The sequence below is a fragment of the Ambystoma mexicanum genome, chromosome 12 (genome assembly GCF_040938575.1).
Source record: "Ambystoma mexicanum isolate Mex_15411 chromosome 12, UKY_AmexF1_1, whole genome shotgun sequence".
Classification (NCBI taxonomy): Eukaryota; Metazoa; Chordata; class Amphibia; order Caudata; family Ambystomatidae; genus Ambystoma; species Ambystoma mexicanum.
Window position 1 is genome coordinate 658,709,468 of NC_090936.1, and position 22,332 is coordinate 658,731,799.

The 22,332-nt window shown below is 47.3% G+C and overlaps 1 protein-coding gene across 1 annotated transcript in view; it reads right to left on the reverse strand.

The window, feature by feature from the left end:
* The window catches only part of COG5 (component of oligomeric golgi complex 5), a 2,640,594-nt gene that overhangs the window by 700,073 nt on the left and 1,918,189 nt on the right, over nucleotides 1-22,332 (reverse strand). The gene's annotated exons all lie outside the window — the stretch shown is intronic.

Genomic DNA, 22,332 nt, shown 5'->3' on the forward strand with positions numbered 1-22,332 from the left:
AAACTGAACAGTTCTTGCTCGCCAATCGATCTGAGGATTGTGCTTCTCTAACCAAGGAATTCCTAGAATAATCTGGAACTGAGGGGCCTTGATCACATCGAACACAATCTTCTCATGATGTCCATCTTGACTTACTAGCGTCACTTCTTGGGTGGTATGCGTTACTGGTCCGGAGGCTATCTCCGTACCATCCACCGTAGTAATGACGTCCTTTACAGCCTTTGGACAAAGAGTCAGATTCATCTTCAAAACCATTTCATGATCCACATAATTGCCGATGGCACCGCTGTCGACGTAAGCTTCAATCGCATGTAATCGATCCGGATGTTCAGGGCTAATGAGGACCATAGGTATCACGAAATGCGAGGTCACTGAACTGGTTTTAACGCTCAGCAAGAGGACCTCTATTCTTGTCGGGCGAGGTCGTTTCCCTGCTCAGAGTTTGTGACCCTGGTAACTGCAGCTCCTACTGCCTTCTTGGCTGGTTTCACCGGACAGTCTCGAAGAAAGTGCCCCGAGTTTCGGCAATAGAGGCATAATTGCAGCTGTTTTCTCCTTTCCCGCTCCTTTTGTGTTAGTGGTCCTTTCAGGCCCCCTATTTGCATGGGTTCCCCGGAGTCTACTCCTTTGGTAGGAGTTGGTGGTTTGGAAAATACTCGAGCATCAAACTTGGAACGATCGGCCTTCCTGTTCTGCAGTCTGTGGTCAATTTGAACGACTAAGTCAATATAGTCCGAACAGTCTTGCGGGGGATTCACTACTTGGGCTAACACATCTTTGAGCTCTCCACGTAGACCTCTATAAAACAGCGTAATCCTTTTGTCCTCAGGCCATCGAGTTTCCAATATCAGTCTGTTGAAAGACGCAATATAAGCCAAAAGGTCTTGATTACCCTGTCGCAATGAAAGGAGCTCATTGTCCAAGGCCTGCCCGTGTGAATTTCTTGCAAACAGTTTTTCCATACTGAGCTGAAAAGCTTGAAAATCATGGAGAACCGGATCATCTTGATCAACTAGAGGGATCGACCAGTCTGCCGCATTGCCACTAAGGTACGAAAGCACGAAAGCTACCTTAGCTTGATCAGTTGGAAAGGCTGCTGGCCGGCATAAGAAGTGCAACCGGCACTGATTAATAAATACTGCAAACCTCTTTGGGTCACCAGAAAATCGTTCGGGCGGAGCCAGAGGTACATTCCCAGGTAGGTTGATCTGCACTGGGTTCGTAGAGGATGTTGAAGGAAGATTTGCCCCTGATGCGGGTAACAGAGTTTGTCCGGCTTGTGACTGTAGCAATTGTCTAGCAAGATCGTCTGTTCGCTTCTTGGAAATAATCAGTTCCCTTCTTAGAGCATTCATTTCCTGACGGGCTGCATGCACTTCTGCTCTTAGTTCCCCAAGTAACTGGGCTAGCTGGTCGGTATCCGAGGTTTCCATAGCGCCTGGGAGTTCCCCAAGTAACTGGGCTAGCTGGTCGGTATCCGAGGTTTCATAGCGCCTGGGTGGGAGTTTTGCGGTAGGCTTTGTGTTCTGTAACGCTCACCTGATTCCCGCAGAGGCGCCGGTCTTGACTGGGTGAATGCCGTATCTTCAAAGGTGATGTGTAACACACGGTTGGCTCTTTGGGCTGGACCTCTGTGCACTGTATGTCTGACTTGAAGAGTAAGATGTCTGCAGATAGAAAATATGGGATTAATGAACTGGGGTTATTGGGTGCCTCTCTCCTCTTCCCTTTCTCTTCTCCTGTAGAACCCCAAAGGTTAACGCCCTCACCTTAGGTAAGTGAACGCCGAGCTCTCCATCTGCCTCGGGGCAATGTGCCGTAACCAGTTTCTTCACTGGATAAGGGTGCAGGCCTCTTGACCTCAGAGGACTGCTGTCCGTCGTTTACTGCACGAACGGTAAGTTCTGGGCACTTCAAATGTCTTAAAAGTCTTTTGTAATGATATCTCTTGTTTTGCAGGGTTCCGGCGATGGCGGATGGCGGGCTGATGAGAGTTGAGGATCGAACCCGCGTGAGGAATAGAAGCGCCTGGAAGCACTTAAGTAAGCGCTTGTAGCCTGCTTCACGATGCGCACTAACTGTCCCTTTTATCTTGCAGGTACAAGTTCGGAGCTTTAGAGAAGCTGAAGGGTGCTGGAATACCCACTAGATTCGGCGCGGGAAGGAGTAATGGCACGTGAGTAATAAAGTTGCCCAATGTCTTTAAACGCACCTTCTTTTGTCTTTCAGATGCGGGATGCAGCGCCGAAGGCCTCCGGAGCGTGCGAAGAGTAGGTAAGCCTTTGTCTTTCAGATGCCGGAATGCAGCGCGAGGCGTTGGTGACAGCCGATGGACCAGGTAAGAGATGCGCTGCCACTGAAGACCGTAGTGCTAACCTGTTCTTTCTTTGTCTTTACAGGTGCTGCTGAAGACTGAATTCCAGGATGGTAAGCCTTTGTTCCCTTAGGCCCAGGATCAGAAGCAGAAGACACGATGAGCGTTCTGCTGCAGAGAATGCAGAATAACACAAAGCAAGATTCATCCATCGGGTGTGGTTTAAATAGCCTCCTGTAGTGCTTAAGTGTCTCCTTCCACAGCCACGCCTAGGTAAGAAAAGAGTTCCTGCTTTCCAGAAGAGTTCCAGTGTTCTGAACCTAGGGAGTGGCTCCTGCCCCACCCAACAGGAAAAGTAGTCCCAAACAGAAGAGGATCAGGGGTTCAACTGGCAGGTAAGTAAGCAGCATGGTCTGCTGCAGGTAAGTCCACCCAAGCATTATGAGCCCGGCGCTTCCAGCGCTGGGACTGGGCATCTTTATGAGCCTGGTGCCACTGGCGCCAGGACAGGGTCCAAAAGGTCCCAATTGGGACTGGCTGGCACTCGGAACCGGGGTTATGGGTCTGCTTCCAAGGGAGTCGGGCAAGTCCTGATCTTTTGGAAGCAGAGATCATGACATTAGCACCCCGTTGCAAAGGCTGGAATGGGGGTAATGAGGGCACTGGGACATTAACCCCCGTTCCAGACCTTGCAATGAATAAAAATATTTTTCCAAGATGTGCGTCATAGTTTTAGAGCCCCTCTTCCATTACTATTGCGGCCAGACGAGCAAGATGAACTGAAGCAGCTGCAGCAGCAGCGGCAGCCAGAGCAACAATCAGGTAAGTAGGTCAGGGGAAGGGGGTTGGGAATAGTTTGGGGGAAAAAAGAAAAGGGAGGGGGGAGTTGGAGCTGCGGGCGGGGGAGGCAGGTTGCTTGGAATGCAGATTGAGATTGCCGGTTTCAGCCCGCAATCCACGGAACCAGAGTGGTGACACCCCCCACTCCCCAGGTGCTAATAAATATGTTTTTCATGAGAAGCCACTGATGGCCCTATAATGTCAACCAAATTAAGAAGACCAATTGGTGAAATCACATTTGAAAGCCATGCAGTTCCATCCTCATAGTTTTAGGCACATTCCCTTGCTTGGGCAGCAGACTAATATTTTACAGACTATTATTATTATTATTGTTGTATTTATTGAGTGCAGACCTAGCCTTGAGAAGCAACAGAGTGCTTTACAGAGGTATACAACAGTACAGATGCATAACGGAGCGCTTGTCAGAGGTAACAACAGAACAGATATACAGGGGTGTAGGATACAGAGGGGTACAGCTGTATAGGGTGGTCGGAGAGGGCCGGACGGCATCTAGCGAGTCAGGTGGCCCTGGGGGCGATGTGATGGTCTAGGTGTTGAGGAGGAGAGACTCCTTGAAGTCCATACACTGGCAAACCAACCCAGGATACATAAAAGAAAAAAATGACTACTCCACCTTCCATATACCTGGCTAATAGGTGCTCATCAGCTCCAAGTTGGAATACAATGAAGTTGAGAATTGGTGGTTCTGGCGATTACATTTACTATCCCATCAATAACTTTCAGTTTAATTTTTCCATCAAGTAGGGATGTCACTTGTAAAGAATTAGTAAGAACCATTTATCCCATAGTCTAAAAACCATATGTGAGTTTGAAAATTGCAAATGCCCTGTTGCCAACACGTATTTCGACATAGACTTAGTCTTTCTCAAGGCTGGGCTTCCTTTAGGTACATATATAATAATGTTGGATGGGACATTGCCCAACAGGTTAATCACTAAATGGATAGACTTCCTTGATAATGCAAAACCTTCTTTAAGTAGACGAGTTTAAAATGTTCTTATTGTACTGTTATTGGTGGTGATAGTTATCAGACACCGTCCTTTACGGGCTTGCCTGAAATCATGCGCGGGATGCCTACAATGGCAGAGGTTTCCCCTAATCAGAAGACCCTTATTTTCCATTACTCTCAAGCCCGAAAGGAACAGTGTCTGATAACAATCACAGGTCGGGGGCATTCCTATATGCAATGACCGCAGCTAAGAACTTGAGTCAGGACTCCTACCAAAACCTCCATCAAGTATGAGATGAATGACATCACCTAATCATGGTTGCATTTAATATTATTTAAGAGGATTAAGTTCTCACTACAAATACCAGTGGCAAAGTCTGAACTACTTGCTATATTACAGAGAGTGTGCAAAGTATTTTTGAGAGGCCTAGATAATCTTTGAATTATTCTCTGACAGGCCGAGATGACCGAAAGTCGAATTTTCAGGCGTGTTCATCTTACATTTCTCTAGACAACATCCAGGAGTAAAACCCCTGGCCCCTTTTCCTACCAGAGGAGGACTAGTTCCAGAGCATTAATATCTGGGAGTCTTTGTACTTGTCCCAGGAGCACATAAGACCAGACCTTTCTTAGATGGAGAGGTGGGAGGAAGAGTTAGTCAGCCTCTTCACTGGCACAGTCTCAGTTTCCTCTCAAGAACCCCCCTCCATACCTCCTGAGGCCTTTGCTTTAAACTCCCGTAATGAGGGCAAAGACTGAAATTGCTTCTGAAGGGCCTTGACAAGGATTGCCAATGACTTGACAGTAACGGCAATAGTTTCTTTTCGTTAGCTCCTCATCAGTGGAACTGTGGATTCATTCTGAGCTCTCAAATTGAAGGTCTAAAATGTTTTCCTGCACATCTTGTGTAAAGTTTGTGGAACAGGTTTGTGGAGCATAACCATGCAGATCTGTGCATGTCTGTGCCAATGTACATGACACTTGCTGATTCATCCAATCAATGTAGAATACACCTCCTGCTTAAGGTGTCTAAAACCTGTCCTCTTTACCCAGAGAGTTGGGGGGAGGAAGTGACAGAAGAGGCTGAGGAGGAACCACCTTTGTAAAACAGTGAGCAGCCATCACCACAGAGGTTGAAGGCACGGGACAAAGCTGGCAGGATTACAGAGTCCAAAGGGAGTTGTCTGTACTGCACCTCCAATTTCTTGCTAGTAAGGGCAATAGAATTACACTTGTTCCAAATCTTCCCAGCTTTTGCAAGGACATCATTTTTGTAGTGAAATCCCGGTTTTGTCTAGTGCTCCCAGACCCAGTGCACCTGCCAATAATCCAGCATCAGTAGGTGGTTTCACAGGTGCCGACAGACCCAGAAAATCTGTTAATCCCTGAAGCCTTTTGTGAAAAGCCAGAGCTGAAGATGGTATTTCCTCATTACCCTCGGCTGTATACTGAGGTCCTAAACTTTTCGAGAGTGTCAGTAAGAGGATACATCAGCTGAGACTATCAGTTTTTCCACTGGTTTAGATGCCTGCAGAGGAACCTGAGGCAGTAACACCGGTGGAGGTAGCAGAGGTGCGATAGGGTGAGGCTAAGGAAGAAGGTCCTTGATTAGTCCCTTGAAAGAGCCTGTAAAGACAGGAGCCTTCATGAGGGTCTGCAATTGCTCAAAAAAGTGATCCTCATAAACTGCCTGTGATATAGAAGTCGACACCAGGCTCCATGACACTGATGAGGCCACAGCCGACTGTGGGCAAGAAAATCTAAAGCTGGAGGATATTGGAATGACCAGGTCGAAGTTGCCCTAAAACCAATCCACTCAGGGCTAAACAACCCCCTTGACACAGTTGGAGGCAGTTGGACTGGCCTTGATTGAGTAGTTGAAACCAACTCCTGAGGCAAGTCCCCCCAAATCTTGTCAATAGTCTTTTGTTGTCAAAATAGCATCAGGTTCCCCCTGGAAGGCTGCCATTTTGAGCTCTGCAGTCTGTGACACGAGCTAAGGGATTGGAAGTGACCTCAGTCCCCAAACCTACTGAAGAAGTTTCAACTTCATGACGAGTCCTAGTAATGGCAGTAACTGACAGTAGCAGTCTTGGCAAGTGGCTTAGAAAGAGCCTCATCCTAAAACCAGTAATAGACTCCTGTAAGATCTCTGACCAAGCACCAATAGAAACCCATCTGGGTCCTTGTCATGAGAGCCAGTAAGAGCCTCTTGGTCCTGGAAGAGTGCCCCTTGTAAGGTGGATGATAAGACTGATCGTTCCAGATTAAGCTACCCCCGGGAAGGAGATGCCACTCTGGAGTGCCCTAAAAACAACAGAATCATTTACCTTGTAACGAGATTCCACAAAGCACGCCAAGTGCTTCTGTGGGTGTGTGTGGAAATTATGTTCCCAATCAGCAAGCTTCTTCCCCAATGCCTGGTGGGACAGGGCATTGCAGGCCGCTCACACATCCCAATGGCAGTTGGGATCCAAATACTCCAAGCAAAGGGGGTGTGGGGCCCGCACCAGACAGAGCCACGTGCACAACCTACACTCAGGGAACACTATCTTCATACTGAACATAAACCAGGGAAAGAAGAGGCCTTGTGAGGATAAAAATCAAAGGCATGCAGCACAACTGAGCTGCTGGCCTCATCAACGTACAGAAAGGGACTGGTGGGCATTGCCGATGGACTGAGCTAGCATACATTGGAGCCATGCACTGCTCCCAATTTGACAATTTTTCAAGGATAAACGCTGTTTGTTGAGAAAAAACATGTTACTCAAGTCTCAATGGGACAGATTCCCTTAAGTATGGAGGAAACACAAGAGTACGTGAGAGTACTTTGTGATGCCTTTTTTGAGGGCTAGTGCCAGAGAAATGAGGGCGATTATCAAATCCTATGTCAGACGGTTTGCCTTGATAAAAAATGTCAGAGAGGAAATCCACAACATAGAACTTGTTTAGCTTTCTTTCATTTTGATACATTTCCCTGGATGTCTATGATTGATCAATGGAAAGAGAATAGGGTGATGGGTAGTGGTTGCCTTTGTATTCAACGTTAAATTGAGACACCAATGAACTTCTTGTAGGCCAGGGTTTATATATTAACTATTGCTGAATGATCCATTTGTTTGGTATTGTGTACAATTATTCTCCACACAAGATATGTATGAAATCTGTATATATTAGAGGCAGTTTATTAAAGTAATACATTTGTTACTAGAATTGCACACTATTGTCACTGTGTAGTATTGCATTTCTAAGAAGAAAAGGACCAAGGATCTATAGCCTTCGTTGTGGGATGCACACCCTGACATCCGCTATGTGGTTAGACAGAATAAGTAGTACATTTCTGTTGCCATATCTTTTATGGAAATTCAATAAAATTCATAGAAAGTAGTATTCTTCACTCTCTTATTCGCCAAGGGCTGGCTTTGGTTTTATTAATTTAGAAGTAAATGCAGATGCACCAATCGCAGATTCATTTTCGGACTATCAAAAATCCTTCTTCAGATCATAAACTAGTCATATGATCATACAAATAAAATATCAGTTAGTGTATCAAATCAAAATAAATGCAATAATATGGAGGAAATCAAGATGTGTCCACCAAAAAAACAAGTGAATCAAAAAGCCATCAAATCAAGGCCATATACAATTCAAATATGCAAACCGAACAAAGTTCATTCAAATTAGTGTGATCAGGCAAAATCGACACTGTGGTGATCTCAATAGTCAGTCGTAGAAATGTAATACATTTGTAGTAAGGACATCATGAAGGTGTATGCATTTGGCCACAAGACATACAAACAATTACCAACAAATAAACAACATATAGAGAAAACACATAAGCAAAAACACAATAAGCAAAACATCATCAGTCTCCACTTGTTCAATGCGAATATAAACATTCTTATATCATTCATTTCAGCTCTACTGTGGAGAGCATGCAGCCGCTTAGTGTGCATGCTGGGGATAGTGTGAATGTGTGTAACAACTGTACTGTACTTTGTTCCCATCTAAGGTGGGAACAAAGTAATAATTAGTAGTTACTCATAGGTATCCCTTCCTCCATATGGTGCGATTATCAGTGATATTCGTGGTGATTACGGGAGGGAACGGGGTAGTGCACCGTATCACGCTCATCCTAACCTGTAAGGCTCGTAAAGAGTCAGCAATATGTGCAACCTCGTATGGCCATCAATCTCTCTGATCTGGAAGAACAAGTTACTTTCTTACCTGGTAACGTTCTTTCGATGGGATGGTCCGACGACGTATTCCATATCTATGACATGTAATCACCACAGCTGTGCTGCTTCGGAAACTTTTTCGGCGTCTGCGTCCTGCGTCGATGACGTCGATACGCCGTCGTCGAGGACCTCCTCCGACGTCCGACGTCATCCGATGTGATAAGTAGGACGCACGACGCCCATAGCCTCAGTTGTAGTTTTTTCCCCCAGAACGTGTGACATAAGTCAACTGCCAGTCAGACACAAAGCCTTGCGGAACGTAAGCTGCAATCGCAAAAGAAATTCTGCAGCGGGGAAGGCCGGGCGGGAGCGATATGGAATACGTCGTCGGACCATCCCATCGAAAGAACGTTACCAGGTAAGAAAGTAACTTGTTCTTCGAGGGGATTGGGTCCTCCGACGTATTCCATATCTATGACAGACTCCCAAAGCAGTACCAAAGCAAGGAGGAGGGAAAGAATTTAGAATCAAAATGTAGAATAGCCAATCAAATAGCAGAGCAAAGGACCGCCTTGCCAAAGGCCAGATCCTGTGCCCGGATGGAATCAAGGGAATAGTGACGTACAAATGTATGTACTGAAGCCCAGGTGGCTGCATCACAGATGTTGCGAATAGGAACACCCCTCTGCAGGGCAGTAGACGCAGCCATACCCCTGGCAGAATGGGCCCGCAAGCCAGCCGGTGGGTCCTTACCCGCCAAACGGTAGCACTCCGAGATGGCCAAAACAATCCAGCGAGACAAAGTCTGTTTCGTCACAGCTTGCCCCAAACGCTTTCCAGCGTAACCAATAAAGAGTTGATCATCCACTCTGACCCGGGACATGCGTGAAACATAAAAGCTTAAAGCTCTCCTAGGATCAAGCCTATGGAGCCTCTCCTCTTCCTTACCAGGATGCGGAGGAGGATAGAATGCCGGAAGAAAAACCTTCTGGGCCAAATGAAATTCCGTCACTACCTTCGGAAGAAAAGAAGGACGAACTCTAAGGACAACCCTGTCCTTGTGAAATACAGTGAAGGGAGGCTTAACTGAAAGTGCCTGTAACTCACTCACTCTGCGAGCGGAAGTAACCGCAACTAAAAACACAGTTTTCAGAGTTAACAGCCTCAAAGGGCAAGAATGTAAAGGCTCAAACGGAGCACCCATAAGAAACTTAAGAACCAAGTTTAAATCCCAACCGGGCACCAGGAAAGGTGACGGAGGGAACACATTAGTGAGCCCTTTCAGGAACTGTGAAATCGAAGGGATTTTAAAGTAAGAACACTCTTCAGACGAGCGCTTAAAGATGGACAGCGCCGCCAGGTAACCCTTAACGGTACCCACTTGCAAGCCCCTGTGGGCCAAAGAAAGTAAAAAGGACAGAACCATGGGGATGTCACATGCAAAAGGATCCACATTCTGAACTCTGCACCAGTCGCAGAACTTACGCCAACGGCAACGGTACAGAGACTTTGTTGCCGGCCTTCGGGCCGAAAGCAACACCTCCATCACGTCCGCAGGGAGGTCCCAATCCTTATACCTCAACCTTTCAGAAGCCAAGCGTGAAGGTTGAGGGATCTGACCTCTGGATGGAGAACCTGACCCCCCTCCCGTGAGAGCAGATCGTCTCGGTAGGGAAGACGACGTGGAGGGCAGATGGATAAGTCGAGAAGGTTCGGGTACCGCGTCCTCCGAGCCCACGCCGGGGCAATGAGGATCATCCGGGAACCGAACTTCTGTAACCTCCGCAGCACTTGCGGGATGACGGGGACTGGAGGAAACGCGTACAGCAGCGGGAATGACCACTCCACCACGAACGCGTCTCCTAAGGCTCCTTCTGGAGGAAATTCCCGCGAGCAAAACCTTTCGCACTTCCGGTTGACACTGGAGGCGAAGAGGTCCACTTGAGGGGTCCCCCAAAGGGCGAAGATCTCCAGGAGAATCTCCTGAGCCAACTCCCACTCGTGAGAGATTGCGCTCTGCCTGCTCAGAGCGTCCACCGCCACGTTTTCGGCTCCGGCCAGATGAACTGCCGAGATCGAAACTTCCTGCTGGATGGCCCAGAACTCGAGCTGCATCGCCTCTCTGCACAGAGGAAGTGACCCTGCCCCCCCCTTTTTGTTGAGGTAGTGCATGGCCACTGTGTTGTCCGTCAGGATCAGGACATTCTTCCCTCGCACATACGGCAGAAAAGCCTTCAGGGCTAGCCTGACGGCCCTCAGCTCCAACAGATTGATATGGAGTCTGGACTCCGACGGAGACCAACGACCGCTGACTGTCAGCCCGTTGGCATGAGCTCCCCATCCCGTGAGGGATGCATCCGTCACGACCGTCACCTCCGGCCAGGGAAGCCAAAATGGAGCCCCCTTCATCAAGTTGCCTTCGACGGCCCACCACAGAAGGTCCCGGGCGACCGAGGAGGGCACCTGAATCGAGTCCGACATCCTGCCGGAGGACTGCGACCATTGCGTCTTGAGTGCCCACTGCAAAGATCTCATCCGCAGGCGAGCCTCTGGCACCAGAAGAATGCAGGATGCCATGAGGCCGAGCAACCTCAAGAACTCGAACGCTGGGAGCGTCTGGGCATGCTGAAACTTGTGCACCATCTGCTGAATGTGAAGAGCCTTCACCTGGGGAGGAAAACACTGCCCCAGGGAAGTGTCGAGCACTGCTCTGATGTACTGGAGCCGCTGTGTTGGTGTCAAATGGGACTTCTTGAAATTGAGGGAGAAGCCCAGCCTGTGAAGGGAGCGACAGGCGATCGATAGATGATCCAGGACTTGCTCGGGAGAGCTCCCCCTGATCAACCAATCGTCCAGGTAGGGGTAGACGTGAATCCCCCCTTGCCTGAGATGCGCTGCCACCACCACCATGAGCTTGGTGAAAACCCTCGGGGCGGAGGTCAATCCGAACGGCAGGACCCGAAACTGAAAGTGCGAGTCGCCAACCGCGAACCTCAGGTACTTCTTGTGCTTGGGATGGATCGGCACATGGAAGTAAGCATCCTGGAGGTCGAGTGACACCAACCAGTCCTGAAGCTGAAGGGCCTGGAGAACTTGAGAGAGAGTAACCATCTTGAACTTGTCCTTCCTGAGGAGTTTGTTCAAACCGCGCAAGTCCATGATGGGTCTCAATCCCCCGTCTTTCTTCGAAACCAAAAAATAAGGGGAATACCATCCCTTGTTCCTCTCCGCTACAGGCACCAGTTCTATGGCGCCTTTCTCCAGCAGGGCTTGAATTTCCTGCGCAAGGAGCGGATCCGGACTCTGCAAAGAGAGGTTCCCCGGTGGATTGTCGCGAGGCCTGTGCCGAAAAGGAAGACAGTAGCCGTGGGTTATGATCTCCAGAACCCACACATCTGAAGTAATGGCTTGCCACTCTACAAGATGCTGCGCCAGCCTTCCCCCAACCGGCGAACCATGGGACATGGCCTCACGACTGAGTGGGAGCGGCTGCGGCGTTACCTGAGGGCAAAGAGGCAACTGCTCGAGCGGCCTTGGCACCACGGGTACCCTGTCGTCCACCTCTGGTACCCCTGCGTTGGCCTCTTTGACTGCCAGCTCCTCTCGCTTTACTGAAGGATGAGTAATAGCGAAAGGAACCACCCCTCCACTGCTGTCCCCTAGGACGAAAAGGCGGAGGTTGGCGAACTGCAGCGCCCAACGACTTCGCTGCAGCTTTTGAGGTCTGCAACCTCTCAAGGCTCTCGTCAGCCTTGCTGCCAAAAAGGTGTTCACCATCAAAGGGCATGTTGAGGAGCCGGGACTGCACATCAGGAGCAAACCCTGACTTCCGCAACCACGCAAACCTGCGTATCACGGTGCTCGCCGCCATGGACCTACTGACGCATTCAGCCAAGTCCAGACCCGACTGAACGGACTCACACATGGCATCCTTACCATCCTGGACCATAGAAAGGAAACCATCCCGTTCATCCCCTTCGGGAATACGTTCAGCCGCTAACGCAACACAGTTCCACAGAGTGTGCGTGAAACGTGACAAGGCACAAATGGAGTTGGCCGCCTGAAGCGCCATACCACCAGAAGAAAACACTTTCTTCGCCCAGCCATCAAAACGTTTGTCGTCCCTATCAGGAGGGATGGTAGGGTACGACGCCTGCTTTGCCGGGGCCGTGGCCGCCTGCACCACCAAACTTTCCGGAGTGGGGTGCCTGGTCAAGTAGCAGGGGTCGCTACTGGCTGGACGGTATTTACGCGACAAGGATCTGCCCACCGCCGGGAGACTCTCCGGAGCAGTCCAAGCCGCCGCCACCCTTCTCTGTAAAGCCATATGGAACGGCAGTACCGGGTCAGTTGGGGGACCAACATCAAGGATGTCCGTCAGATCATCCTGCACAAACTCCCCTGGGGGAGCAGACCATCCCAGATACTCAGACACCCTAGCCATAAGGCGCCAGTACGAGGAATCGGCATGGGAGCCAGGCTCAGGCCTACAAAATTCCACCTCCGGAGAGGTGTCCAAGTCCACTGGCATCATGCAGTGACTGCCTCAAATCGTCAAACTGACTATGGCCCGAGACAATTTCATCTGGCACCAGACTAGGAACCAGGCCATCAGAATCCTCATCCGCCTCCGAAATATATTCCAGGTGGCGAAAAGGCACCCGAGAGTGCTTGCTCTTAACCAGAGCCTTCCTAGGGGGCACACCCGTGACACGGGGCACCTCCGACACGAAAGGCGTCGATGGCGTCGAGCGAATCGGCGCCGACGCCGAGAAAACCGGCAACGGCGCAGAGAGGATCGGCGTCGAGGAAATCGGTGTCGACGTCAGATGCAGCGCCTCCAGTATCGGCGGCGTCGACACAGCCCTCGAGGCCGGAGCCCCGAGCGTGTCCCTCGACGACCTGATCGTCGACGGCGTCGACGACGTCCTCGAAGCCGGAGCCTCGAGAAAGCCTGTCGACGCCCTTGACGCCTCAGACGTCGATGTCTTCCTCGAAGACTTCACAGGAGCACACGGTCTCGAACGCGTCGAGGACCGGGACCTGGAACGGGTACGGCGAGAACGAGCCTCCTTGTCCGAACAGGACCGCTCCCGTGACTCGTGCCGACCACTCTTGCGAGCGGCGTCTCTCGACCTCACACGGCCGACCCCACTCGGGGGCGCGGACGGCTGAGTACCCTGCGACTCAAGAATCGCCAACATTTTCTTCCCGAAGGAAGCCCATTCCTCCGGCGTCGCACGGCTGGTGGGGTAACCGACGTGCCGTGCAGAATCCTCGGAAGAGGACCTGGAAGGCGACCGGTGACGGCGCTTCCGAGAATGCCTCGAAGAGGCTGAGGAGTGGCGAGACCCACTCCTAGAAGAAGACCGACGAGACTTCCCACGATGACGCGGAGAGTCACCCCTCGAATCATCCGTCGAAAGCCCCGCCGACTTCGGCTTCCGGGGCTTGGACACCCGACCTACCGACAACTTCTTCTTACGTTCGCGTAAGGCCTTGGACGTGAGCGACTGGCAGTCGATACAGTCATCCGTGTCGTGGGCCTCCCCGAGGCACCAGAGGCAGGCGTCGTGCGAGTCAGTCACCGACATCTTGGACCCACACTCCCCGCACTTCTTAAAGCCCGGACGCGGGGTTGAAGACGAAGTGGAAGACATCGCCGAAGGAAATTCACAAACGAACAGGTTCGAAGAACCAGAAAGAACAGAACTCCAAAGAGTCGAGGCTTAGAACCGAGAAACACGAAGCAACACGTTCGCGGAAAAAACGGAACTGAGGCTATGGGCGTCGTGCGTCCTACTTATCACATCGGATGACGTCGGACGTCGGAGGAGGTCCTCGACGACGGCGTATCGACGTCATCGACGCAGGACGCAGACGCCGAAAAAGTTTCCGAAGCAGCACAGCTGTGGTGATTACATGTCATAGATATGGAATACGTCGGAGGACCCAATCCCCTCGAAGATAACGTTATTGATCAGAATCAGGTAATGGAGTAAACAAGTAAACGTCAGTTAGTATGTGTATGAATAACACAAAGCTTGTCCCGTTGTGCATATGGTCAGCTCCTGACAAGCACTCAATTGCTTGCCGCCACGCTCAGCATCAAACGATAGTACTAGCGTCTGCTTTAGTAAACTAAACTGTTGCTAGGAAGACCCCCTCTTCGGTGTCGGACTGCCGATACGAGGCAAACGTCAGGTGTAGCCTGCGTAACGGTTGGAGTCAGCTATCTTAGAGAAGGAAAAATCACAGATAATACATCAGGCATCCATATAGTACAGTTAGAATTCCTCCACGGTCTCGTCTGCTTAATGGAATAGTGTCCTCATTAATCACTGTGGTACTCAGCCTCATGAGGGCGATGGTTCACCTATAAATCGGAAGTGCGTTCTACGGTTAACCTTTCTCATCCATAAATGATGGACTGAAGGTAATCGGGAGGTAATTGGACTCCAGCGGATCTACCAGTGGGATTAAATAGTTGTAACTATAGGGTAAAGTCAGTTCTTAGCGGGTCAGCATGTGGAATTGTGGTAGTCCAAAGAACTAAACCTGTGTATGTTAGGTTGTCGAGAATATAAATTAAATATGATAAAACATCAGCAGAAAAAACATGAACCAACGATACTCAATGGCAATGAGGCAATAATAACCTCATACAAAGGAAAGAATGATACATATATAGTGCAGACAGGATCAACAAAGAGTAACCTATGCCGAATTTGGAGTACTCTTTGATCAATCAATAACAGATGTCTCTTCTTAGTGAAACTATACGCTTTTAAGGCATGGGTAAGTACCCTCTTTCACAGCAATTTGTGCTCCACTTCTGGTATTCACTAGTAGGTTTCTCAAATTGTTACTCCATTTCTTAATATGTTGCTGCCAAACCAGATATTCGAATGTGTGTTGGTTCAAATCTGTACATCAAAAATGTTATCGTATGTGGTGCCATAGTTGCTCCCATAGCTGTTCCTAATGACTGGAGATAGAATGTGTTGTATTCAAAATATTAATTATTACAAAGAAGTTCAAAAGTACCATAATAAATTCTTTCGATGCACCTGTTGCCTCTTGTTGAAATAACAGCCATTCAACTGCTTCCTGTCCTTGGTCATGTGGGATACTGGTATACAGACAACATCTATGGTAAATAGGATGTCATCTTCGGTGAGCTGGATTTTATCCAGCATCTGTAACAAATGTGTACTATCCTTCATGTAGGTTGACGTCTTCTGTATGATGGATTGAAGAAAATAGTCAATATATGTCCAGAGCGGTTGCAGGATCCCTCCTGTGGCAGCTACGATGGGACTTCCTGGGGTTTTCTGCATATCTTTATTGATCTTGGGAAGAAGGTACAAATTCGGTATTTGGGGGTATGGAGTGAATAAGAATGTTCTGGTCTTATGTGAAATCCATTCCATCTCTTCAGTTGAATCAAAACTTTGTTCGAGACCCGCCTTACTTCTGTAATGGGGTCATGGTCAAAGATTGCTTAGATAGCGGTTTCTAGAGAGCTCTGGTACTTTTCTTCTCAGTTCTATTGTGAGGCACTTATTACTGGGCTTTCACACAGCTCATTTATATGAGTAAAAATTGTCTCACATCGACCTTGATGATTAAACTAAGCAAGAAGAAGCTGTGCCCACTCACAATTATCCCTGTATTGCATTTCTGTCAGTAATTTCATCCTTTAAATGGGTTATATTTTGAACCGATTGTTTATAACTTAACTCTTGAAATCATACATAACATTTTTTATGAACGTATGAAAGCATATGTGAAATTAATTGTGATAATCTTATTGTGTAAAATGCTTTTATAAATGTTCAACTCCTAATCTTCTTTGTTTTCAAGGATGTCTGCAGGTGAGCCTACTAATAATTTGCTACTGGCTTTTTTTGACAGGATTGAAAGTAATTGATTGGTAGAAATCCACTCAATGTAGAGGTTGGGCATGAAAACAGTAAGTTAGTAACTTCTGAAGGTGCCTGAGCCTCATTATGACCAATAGATGGTGTAGAGTATTATACATTGAATCCTATACTGCAGACATAGCCAGTGAAAATGTTTCATAGTAGGTACATCGATATCAGAGTTCCTCAAATTCTGGCTGTCTGCTTCTTGAGTCTACAAGCTTCTTCTCCTTTTTGGGGAAACGCCTGTCGATGAGGCTGAAGTAGTCCAAACTACAGAATAACAATGGTCTTGTGAGTTCAACCGGATGAGTGGACTAGAGGAGGAAAAGCACTTTCCTGAGTATGTTCTGAGAAAATCATCCAGAGAAGTGCTTGTCTGAATTGGTAAGCGCAGTTGCCACAGCGTCTCCTTTGCCAACTTGCCAACACTTATGTCTAACACTGCGTGAGCACAGTTAAACATGGGTCTCATTTCTACTCATGTGCCTGAAGATACATAGTATTAGCTGTGAACCACTCTGCTTCATGAACAATATTCCATAAAGTAATAACTATTTGAACCTTCTTCATTCGCACCCGGGGAAGGGCACTCCGACAATCAGGTGGCTGGAACACCAGATGAGAACACACTGTGCACCGCAGCTGGTTCCAGCCACTCGAGGCCCTTCCCGTGGTGGTGCCATGTTGATTGTGGGGGAGGCAACAAGGAGCTTCTCCCCTTGCCTCCCAACTACACTCAAAAACATAAAATACCCTTTCCCTACCCCCTCTACTACTCCCCACTTACCTGCTGAACCAGAACGTTGTGCTCCAATCCCATCGCTCCTCCCTCCTGCGGCCGCAATATGAATAAAAAAGTGACTATGTTGCTTTTCCTATGGCAGCAGGCATCTTTTTTTTTCCTCCGTAGGAAGGAAATGCTTGTGCAATACACGTTGAGCCCATCTCCCGATTTTATTTTTACCTATTTGCACCCCAGGCAAACCACGGGGTGCGAATGGCTATCACTCCCTTTTCGGGGGCAGATATGGCTGGTAGTGGCCCACAACCCTCACAGAGGGCCTCGCTTTGCTAAGGGCTTCCTTGGCTCAGGCTGGTGGGCCCTTACGGGCTATATCTGCCTCTCCGTCGTGGGGGAGATTGCCATAATCTACACCAATTAAAAGGTGGTTACAGCTGAAAGGAGCTGAAGTAGAGATTTGAATACTGTATGCTAAGCTCCTTATTCACGCAAAGTGCATTTCTCTGTAGTCTTCTGATCGTCCTTTCCAAAAGATTTCACCCTTTTACATGATTTAAGCAATACATACACTTCGGACGTTTGTCCTCAGCCTTGGGGCAGACTATTTGACAAAACCTTTCAAAAGACATGGACCATCCATTGGGATGACCCTGGTGAACCATGACCGCCCACAATATACTTAGTATAGCCTGAGCACCTACCTCATGCACTCACATTTTACATATACATTTACAATACGCAATCTCCACCTATCTACCCACTCACTTAGACACCTTCTCATGCGCTGCACCAGATTTTACTTCAACATATCTTTTATCCCAATTTATTCTGGTCAATGCATCCGAAGCAGAACTAAATCCTGCTGTCCCTAGGCGTGACTTGATGCACGGTAACTGGGACAATGTTTACACTCTACGGTGGTGAGCTGGCGCAATATAAACAAAACAAAACATTATTATAAAGACAGGGTAACGGAAATTGTACTGATGTGTTCATAAATGCAGCAAAGGCATACTTGAGCCAATATTTGACAAAACGATAATAGGACACAGAAAAAGGCTAGATAGTAATGCCAGTTCACATGAATTATTAAACAAAAATAGGGAAGCGGGTAGTACAGAAAGAGCACAAGTATTAGCTAGAAAAAAGGGGAGGTGAAAGAAACAATGTGTAATCATATGGTTAAGGCAGCAGGCAAAGGGTGGATGAAGTGGACTAAGCCTGGTTGTTACCTTCTATTGACTACTGACGTGCACTCTAAATACCCTTTATACAAACTAAAATGTACCTCTGCTATAAATGATCCAAAAACGGGCTGCCAAAGTTTTTGTTACGCGTCAAACACTGTATTGTACACCCAGGTGTTTGTGCAATCGACATTGGCTGCCAGCCGCTGCATGGGTTCTTTCAATAGGATGTTCCTAGTTTATAATTATTTTTTAAATACATATTTTTGTTGAAAGTGTTAAGTGTTACCACTTTTTTCATATATTCATACCCTTTTCTCCCACCAGTGCAAGTACAAACAAACACTTGGCCGCCGCATTTCTATTGGCAATTATTTGAATAGACTAGTACATCTGAACTACCAGGTCACATTATTTTCCTTACTTTATCCTTTCCAAAATGATAGTTGCTGCTTTCAGGATTCTGTCTTTCGGGTCCAGTGAAGTACTGTCAGCACAGCAGCTGTGGCTTTACAAACATCACTACACCTAATCCCGACCCACTCTCTGCTCTGTGCTTGTATACCTGCCTTTCTAGACGGATGGATTCATCATAGCCAGTTTCCAAGGAATTGGTTACTCAGAATTCAGCAACAATGAATCATGAAAGCAGCACAAACATTGTACATTGCCTTCCTTGCTTGCCACCGCTCTTAGAGCTCGCGACAGAGCAGGAAACTGAGAACTCCCTGCATCGAACTTCCCTTTGCTAAAACTAACAATGTTGCTTTAGACAAGTAATAATACCAAAGTGCAAAGGTGTTACTCTCATGAAGGAGACACTCAGCAGCACCACAACTGTCTGCCTGTCAACAAGGACATTTTTGGTCCCAACTCCTGCATTGAACCCCCCCCCCCACAACAGGCAACAGATCACATGATCGCCAACAAAGTGTTGTGTGACCAGAACACACCACATTCTTCACTACGCTCCTTAGCCCTGTCTCGATAGCAGCATTGGGATCACATGACCCAGCTTCATGGGCTCACATACCAGGTCCCCTTCCTCTAGCAGCCTCCCAAAAAATCCTTTCCTGCGTGTCCTTGACACACAGAGAAACACACCTGTGCCACACCCATCTTCCTGCTAATAGAGGTCCTCCTCGGTAGAGACTCTTGCTTGACTCTTTCTGCAACAGGTTATGGGACCACCACAGCTCCTCAACGCTCCCTTGCCCGCTGCATCACAATCACATGATCCTTCCTCTTGGGATCAACTGCCATGCCGTCACATGTGGCAGCTTTAGTGTGCACGCTTACCGAGGCATCCTTCTCAAAGGGTGGTATAAAGTCAATTCCTGTTTGGTCCTCAGAGTCGAATACCCCTACACAGATCAACCAGTTAAGCTGTCATGTGCATCATCTCTCCAACCCAATTTACAATCTTCTTATGTGGATGCAAACATTCCTCATGACATAAAACCCACAGGCCTGTAACAACCATGACCATATATCCACCATCCACCAAATGTCGTATATTGTGCTTTCCAACAGCAACTGCAGTACTTCCTGCCACAGAATTACCCAGCACCATAGCACCACCCATTCCCAAGTCATTATCAACACAAATACCTAATTACCCCAGACATCAACACACATCCTGGATGAACTTCTTCCCAAACCGTACAGCATTCACAAGATTGCCAATCCTCCCCCCATCGTTCCAGTGTGGCCAGTCATCCATAAATTACTGCACCATTCTGAATAATTTCTCTCCACATAGCTGGATGAAGACTGATTATTAAGCCTTCGACAGATTCATCAGCTCTGAAGCTTCCAACAAATGCAAAGATCTATTCCAGATTATCAAAGCATCAACCAACAATTCTAATCAATATGCATTGATGCAATTAAACAACATAACCATAGCAACCACACAGCTGACATACCTCCCATTCTGTCTTGCACTGCACCCACATAGAGCAACCCAAGTCCAGATCTCTATAACTGTGCAACATCCTCAGCTACATCCAAGCTATATCTCACAATGACACCATTTTCCCAGGGATCTCACAAAAAAACATTTCAGGGAATTACATCATCCAGCTCTTTCACGTCATCAATGCCTCTCTCTCCGATGGCATCTTCTCATAGCCACTGAAAAGAGGCCAGCCCTTCCAATGCTACTGAAACCAATTTTAGACCCAAACCACCTGACCAAAATTCCAACCCATCACACACCTCCCCGTCGTCAGCAAAATCATCAGTTCAGCTACACAGTAGACTCACCAAATATTGACTCTTTCAGGAACACTGGTTAGTTTTATGTCAATGATTCAGAACTGGACGGCCATCATATAGGCCACTGATGACTCACTCATCTATCCTAGATGAAGGTGATTCATATCCACTACTTTATATCTCTTGACAGCATTCAAAACAGTTAACCATGAAACATTTTCCAACATTCTCACCACACAATGGGTGTCAACAAAGCTGTTCTACAGTTCAGCAACCCATCACCTGTAGCATACCCCAAAGAGCCATACTCTCACCCATCACCTTCAATCTCTACATGAATCATTAGGGATTAGTACTCCTCAACATAAATATATCTGAATGAATCAGCCATGAATGACACCCATCTCATGGCACAACCAAGCAAGTCATCCACCTACCTAAAACCTAAAGGGACCAACAATTCAACATCTTAGGAAACCTCACTACGCAAGCACAAGTCAAGACATGCCTCTAGTCGTACTCTCCCCCAGAGATGCACCACATTCAAAATCTCTCAGATTTGCCATTGACGACAACCTCACATTTGATGCACATGTCACAGAAAAGTCTCAAATGGCACGTACCAGCTCTCACTGCTTCACAAGATCAAACCCTCCAATGATTACATGATAATACTACTGTTATAATGCCATGATTGTGTTAACAGTGCAGTTGTGATGTCATGGCTGCCAAGTTATCCGTTGTTCATGGTACACAGATACTGCTGGTACTTTTGTCATAATGTCATTTCTGTATGAACAGGCAGCACAAATTTGATCACAGTGGGTAACGCATTATATCTTTACTGTATCATGCACAACATGCCTCATTCATTCATTTTTTAACTAGCACAAGGAAAAATATACTTTCTGATAAATGTAGAATTGCAAACAATGTCGGAATATAACTATACTAATATAAAATAGGAGTTATTGATTAGATTTATTTAATCTGAAATCACTGATCACAACACTTTAGCCTGAGATAGTGAAACCAGGATATCATATCAGTACGCTTATCAAATAGCAAGTTTAGGCATGCCAAACTTATGATTATGTCGAACATCATTAACATCTTGTTGATCAATGTGGTCCCTACCAGATCAAATCGAGCAAAGTGCAAAATGGATGCAGGCACCGATTTAATCATGGTGGCTTCAGGGGTATACAGGTCTACAAAATGTTTTTTTTAATTTTTTTATTCACTAAGTCAGTGTCGCTCCAAAGCACTTGGAAAAATAAAACAGGACATTGTATACAATACAAAGGTGTGACATACATACAAAGAATTGGAAGCATGGGATAAGGTTACACACCCAAGTAGTCTGCTTAGTTAAAGTCGGTATAGGCGATCTGAGCAGACAGTTGGGTTACACAGTGTGGTTGAGACTGTTGCTAAGGGGCCACTTGTTACAGAAATTCTGGTGCTTGGAGGTCATTCATATTACAAAAAACATAAAGCAAGTGGGCATGGGACCAAGCGAAGTAACCTTTGTAGGGCCAAACGGGGACATTTGGGGTTATTAGGTAAAGGCTTATAGGATTATGGAGCACACGTGCTAGTCATAAGGTATTAGTGCGGTCGAGGCAAGAACAGGAGTCACTGGGGGAAGGGAAGGTTATCTGGTTAAAGTACAAACATGTATTACAAGATATAGCTGCTGGTGAAAGACTGCTGTTATTGTTCTAGAAAAAGAACACCTTGCGAATGCACTTTCACCTGCCCCATTGCCACGCACCTCTCCTCTGGATTTAGCTATGTCCTGCACTCCCCTCAGATTCTACCCAACCCAACTTCCTATATGTGTATTGGATCTCTTTCCATGCGCAGAGCTCCATTCTCTTCTGGGTATGCTCTGTATAAATCCCCATACATAACAAAATCCATCTCTGAGGTTATAAAATAAGACAGCAG